The sequence below is a fragment of the Hippichthys cyanospilos genome, chromosome 16 (assembly GCF_059441005.1).
Source record: "Hippichthys cyanospilos isolate Australia breed blue-spotted pipefish chromosome 16, RoL_Hcya_1.0, whole genome shotgun sequence".
Classification (NCBI taxonomy): domain Eukaryota; kingdom Metazoa; phylum Chordata; class Actinopteri; order Syngnathiformes; family Syngnathidae; genus Hippichthys; species Hippichthys cyanospilos.
In genome coordinates, this window is record NC_142384.1 from 15,732,745 (window position 1) to 15,739,290 (window position 6,546).

Genomic DNA, 6,546 nt, shown 5'->3' on the forward strand with positions numbered 1-6,546 from the left:
CCTTGATAACAAATTGCCGTCAGGTGTGCGGCCTGTGACTCCGCCCCCTCGTGGATGAAGGAGAACCCAGCAAAGCACAGTGAGCGAGGAATATTTAACTCGATTCGACTTCGTCCATCTTAACTCTACAGATTTAACTCGATATAATGTGCTCCGAAATCGATATTATGCAGAAGATAAAACCGATCTGCTCTGTCGCTTCCGTACTACATTCTTCCGTTCTCCACGTCATGTTCTGACTGCCCGGATTCTGACCTTGTCTGTCCCTTACGACTAGAACTACTGTTTCTTTTTTAAAAGAAGGCAAAATTCATGGAATCTGGGAGGATCATCATGCAGTTGTTTAATTTTGCAAGAACAAAAAGCAGATCACAGACATGACACAAAAGAAAAGAAGATGGCAACTTTTGGCCATTTAGAAACACTGAAAGGAAACAACAGTTCCTTTTTAAGACCAAGCAAATGAAAAACAAATCTGGAATCACTCAATTCTGAGGAATAAAAGCAACAACTACGGAATCACCCTGTAAATTTCCATTCCCAAATGCAACACTTGATTAGATCTGCTCGTTAGTCTGCAGTTAAACAGGAGCGATCGCACCTTGGAGAGCTGTTGGACCAAGTGGACTGACATGAATCATGGCTCCGACACCAGAGATGCCGATTGAACCACGAGAGAGGATGATCAAACTTTTTAAAGAAGGTAAATCAAAAGATGTTCACATGTCAGCTGTCTCTAAAATCTGGACCAAGTACAAACAACATAAGAACTTTGCAAGCATACTGGTGAACATCAAAGCGTCGAGAGAAAACTCAAAGCGATATGTGCTGAAATGAGGAAATGCGCAGTAAAACAAATGAGGAACAAATTGGAAACTGGGGTCAATGTCTATGACCAAACTAAAAGAAACAAAATGTCTAAAAACAAAAACAAAAAAAACCACAAGGTTACAATGGGCTAAGCATGAAGCAATCGTGGACATTGAGACAACTGTCTTGAAGGACACCTACAAATTTCCCACAATAATTGATGATGGGGTAAATGCACTGAGGAGATCTTTGATAAATAAAAATTCATGTTGACATTTTGTAGACTTTTCTAATCCTATCAATTGAAAGGATGTTTGGGGTTGATGAAATCATTTTTACGGCTGGCAATGCATCTTGCCACGGAGAATAACAAACATTCCTTGAAGAAAGACACATAAGGTCAAAGTCCTGGCCTGCAAATAGTCCAGATCTCAATCCAATTGAAAAACTGTGGTGGAAGTTGAAGAAAATGGCCCATGACAAGGCTACAACCTGCTAAACTAATCTGGCCAAAGCAATCAGAGAAAGTTGGAGTCAGATTGAGGAAGAGTACTGTTTGTCGCTCATTAAGTGCATGTCTCTGAGACGGCCAGCTTTTGGAAAAGCCAGAGGCGATGCAACAAAGTACTAGTGATGTGTTAAGTGTTCCTTGTTTTTGATTACATTTTTTGTTTCTTTTTTTTTTTTTGGTCTCAAAAAAGTAACTGTTACTGACTACCACATCTGCATTAACTGTGTTACCTTTACCAGAGCCAGACCCGGGGACCTTTAGCATAAAAATCAAATATATCTATTCGCTCTTTTAACCCACAATGGCTGAAGGAGCGGAAAACCTCAATCAATCGTGATTGAAGTCTTCTAGTGGAAAGAAAGAAGAATGAAATAAGTGTTTTGGGGACCGCCGTTTTGGTGAATGCAAGCATTTTATTTATGTTTTGTTAGGTTAGGTCTTTTATTTTCAGTTAATGGATATCGCGCATCACGTGTAATTGTAAGTGTTGACTGCTGATGCGGGTTTATTAAATAAAATAGCCTGTGTTGTACACGATTAAGGCGATGCAATGCAAAGTAATGCATGTGCTTCTGTATATGATTTCTCCAGCCGTGGGGTTAGGGTTAATAGCATAATAAATTATGCTATTATGAGGGGTATTTATTCGAGTAACTCATCACTGAAGGCCTAAGCGTGAAATGCATGGGCCGCCACTAATATATATATATATATATATATATATATATATATATATATATATATATATATATACTTAACCTGACATGACCTAGCTGGTTTTCGCTACCATGCCTTCTAGGTTTTTGTGCAATATCTCAGTAGTGTGAAGCACCTCCATCACATTGGTAGTCGGTGGGCTGAGCCGTATTGTCGGAAAGAAGGCTCGTACAGTACAGTTAAGCTGCAGCTGCTGAATTCGGACTCCCAGGCTTTGCCGTGCGATTTACCGAGGAAGTAGAAGAGGAGGAAAAGGTTTTGCCTTTCACCATCTCCTCCTCCTCTTTTAAATCTCTCCCAGCCCGCTTCCTGGAAGCTGCCGGTGCAATTGGATTTAGGGTCCGTGTGTGTGCCTGGTTAGTGGTTTGTCTCAACCCACTCAGTTTCTTTCTCCTTGCGCTCCCTTGCACCCTACTCTCTCACTTTACCGGCCTCCTTGACTTGTCTGCATTTTAATTGGACGATAATGCGGCCAGTGTGGTCCAAAACGACAACACTACATGACAGTGCAACAACAAGTCGGCTTCCTTAACTGGCTAACTGTGTATTGAGTTTCTGCTGCTGAGTATGCTGCGTATCGACGTGCGTAGCTCTGATGTTACAGTCGTTGTTTGTGTTCCTAGAGGAAGGCCGAAAGAGGCGTCAGGAATGGGGGATAGAGCTAAATGCTTCATTGTTTACTTTTATCAATAGCACTCCCACACCTTCACTCAGTTTTATATCTTTTTTCTGTTGCATTCATTTACTCTAACGATTCTGTAAGATTCTGCAAGTGAACGTGTCCTATCATTTACTTTGCAAATACATACTTTTACTCTGTCAAATTGACTGAAAATTTTCAGTTACTTAACTGTGAATAATATTTTTGACTGGCCTGTATGTATTGACGATGTCATTGGAATCATTCTAATGCAAATGAACATTAAAGCGCTTGAATTTTAACAGAAAATAAATGCCATCTTTATACCCCTTGCTGGCAAGGATGGACTCAAACGTTGGGTCCCTCTGCCTGTTATTTTCTTGAAACCAAGAAGGGAACAACCATGGTTAACTGGAAATACAGCACGGACCTCCAGATTAAAAGCAAATATTTCAAAATAAGGCAACCCAGGAAACTGGAGCGCTTGAAAAATTCTTGACACAGAATAAATCTCATCTTGGATTCAGACGTTGGCTCGGTCTGCTTGCTTCTTTTAATGAAAATGATGTGGTACAACTTTGGTTAACAAAAGCTGCTGTAAGCTACTTCTCTGGCTGCTAACAGCCAACTGATTCCGTCCACTTCCACCCTCCCACTCGCCTCATTACCATAATTAGCGTAAGAACACTTGAATAATATATATATATCAGATGTAATAAAGTGTTTGAGCCTTCCGGCGTTGTCTTCTCCGCGGGTCAAAATGGCTCTTTGAACGTGAAAGTTTGCCGACCCCTGATCTACACCATTCATGCAGCCTACCAACCTAACAACCAAAACGCTACGCGCTCATTTGTTCAATTTTCCATCCATCCGTTAGCCTCACACAAATCCAGCGACCTACCTATCCACCCAAACATCCTTCCATGCAATCCATCCTCATAAGCGTTACACCTGACCCTTTGCACACCTATCGGCGTAGCCGTTGCCCCGCGCCGCTCCCTCTGCGTCTGCTCCATGTTCAGCCGGGGAGAGAGGCGCTGGCTGAATAATGGTTGTGGTATCGGGCTAATAACATTACAGCAGCCGTGAGGATGGGGAGGGGTCAGGAAGGGTAAAACCAGGAAGAAGGGGGCTTGAGGATCTGTGCACAAAGGGTGAGGTTCGGTTGAGGGGGTGTCTCGAGGATGGGTGCTGGGAAGGAGGGAGGGGGAGGGGCAGGTGCATCACTAATGGCTTTTTAAAAAGGTTACAGCATGTCGCTCCCTCTTCATAATGGGGCCCAGGCTGTGCTGGAAATGCAATTTCCGGCAAAGATAATGCAAGGAGCGAAGGGCTGTGTGTGTCAGGGAGGGTGCCGCCGCCGCCGCCGCCGCCGCCGCCGCCGCCGCCGCCGCCGTCGGGGACGGCGATGGGTGCGTGCCCGTTGCCTCGCGCTTGGATTCGAGCGATGGAAAGAAAGGAAGAAAGAAGGAGAGGATGAAGACAGAGATGAGCTACATGTGAATGGGGATGCTGAGAGGAAGGAGCAGGGGCCGCAAGAGTGGAACGCAAGCGTGAAGATACTTGACGGGGACGGGGAGGGGAGGTGGCGCCGCGGTACCGAGAGGGGAGGCTGACAGATTTTTCCTGGATGCTTGAATAAAGCAAAGCGAGGAGGAGGAGAAAGGCGGAGTGGATGCCGCACATACGCTGGAGGAGACAGCGCCGATGCTATGAGAGGACTAGCAGCCTGCCCGTGTGATCAATAGTTAATGACAACATTATGGCTGGACACTGCCCCTGTGTATGGCAACAAACATTATCCTTCAACTTCCTCTGCGCTTGGTCGGAGCCAAATATGCTAATTAACCCCGTCTCCACCACTGATATGAGTCTCAACTTTGCCTGATTGAATCTCCCTGCTTTTCAACAGGCAACTGTAATTGCCAGCCATGTTAGAGGCACCTTTTAAGCGGTATACATTATGTTCTTGTCGACACAGCACACTTGGCTCTGTGCTGCAGTAATACTTTCAATTTATTTCACACCCGCTGCACCCAACACAAAATCAATAACTCACGGTTATGTGTAATTTCTTCGTGTCAGTCTTTAGTTCTGCCTGGACAATTATAATCTAACTAAATTAATATTGAGCTGGAATCTGTGCGCGTGTGAGCTGCATACACGTATGTGTGTTTGTGCATGTAATGGAACAAGAGCAAAGCCTGCATTAGTGGAAATAATGGACAATAGAGGGTAAAGATGTGTGGAGAAAGTAATAATGGCCCGTACACACACACACACACACACACACACACACGCGCCTCCCTGCCTTCTACGTCTCTGTCTATCCCATCATGACTCATCCAGCATGTCTCTCCTCCTCTCCGCCACTTAACCACAATGATGACATGTGCTACTTCCTCAGTGGAACGCCTCAGCCGACTGCTCCTCGCCTCCAAACTGTCAGGGGGAAACTGATGGCCCAAACCAACAGCACCTGCTTTTAAAACACAGGCCCTGCATCTCTCAGAAAAAGAAGACAATAAGAGCAATGGAATTTAGGATTGGGCGTGGGAGTCCTCTACTCACTTGATGTGTCGTGTGTCCACAAATAACTTCTCCTCGGGTCTGACATTTTATGTTAATTCATTTTTTGGACCAATGCAAAGGGAGTTTGAAAGGTTCAAAAGTCTTTTTTTTTTAACCCTAAAATGCTTTGCACTGGTGGCAGGTTCACCTGTTGGACGTCGGTGAGAAACTATACACAAAGAAAGAAAGAAGGCCTTTTTTCTCTCTCATGCATGAGGAGAACGGAGAAGGACTGTACAAGTCAATTCTACCGCGATCTGAAGCCACCCCATCAAACCCTCTCTTTTCATTTGATCTTAGAAGTCCCTAATTTACATAAAGGTTCCCACCTTAAAAACAACATGGCCGTAAACAAGTACACGTGTCTTTCTATGTGTGATTATTACAAGATATTTTGTGGATATGTATAGCAAAGCTTTTCCTCATTGCAAGGAGGTATATTTATTGTTATTGGTTCAGGGGTACTTGGCTGAAAACTAATTTCACAGGGGGTACGTCACAGAAAACATGTTGAGAACAACTGTACTAGACAAAACAATCTGCCACTGACTGATGGTTGTCCAAACCAAAGAATTATACTGTGTCATGATTGCTTATGAGTTTAACAGCACAAAGGAGCTCCCACATCTTACCCAGCGATCCGCTTTTTTATTACTAAGATAATATTAAATGCAGAATAACAGCATTTAACTAATAAATCCAAACTTAAATTACAAGATTAGTGTTTCGAAATGCCAGCAAGAAAAGCAGTCGCCTCCATTTCTCTCTTGTCGCAGCCCAGTTGCAAATGTGAATCAAGCTCGGGGCCTTGTTCAATGTGTGCTATTTTGCTACAGTTATATGACATATTTCCTCCAAAAGGTGCGCTACGGGCTTTCAAGATTTCATTTTGTGGCCTGTGTATATAAATTCTGGAGTATTAAAAGGAAGGCAGTGTACCTGTGAAAAAATACCAATTGTTTTGCTCTGTATGGTGTTTATGAGAGCTGCGCACTCCTCGGTGCACGCAGTCCCACACAAACAGCTGAAATGTGCACTCAACTAAAGATTATCTGCCTTTGTTGTCGTTCAGTTTTTTCCTCATTAATATTTGTCATTCCAATTTCCTCTTGAAAACAGTCAGCTGTTTGGATGTATTCCATGTTGTTGTAAGATGGAATATTTGAAATTCCTAAAAAAATCCTTATGATTCAAGGACAAGGGCATGCAGTGACTGTAGATAACAAAAAAAGTGTATTTTCAATTGCCATGGCAACAGCAGATCATCATTGTTAGTGATGGGCCTGCTATAGGGCTC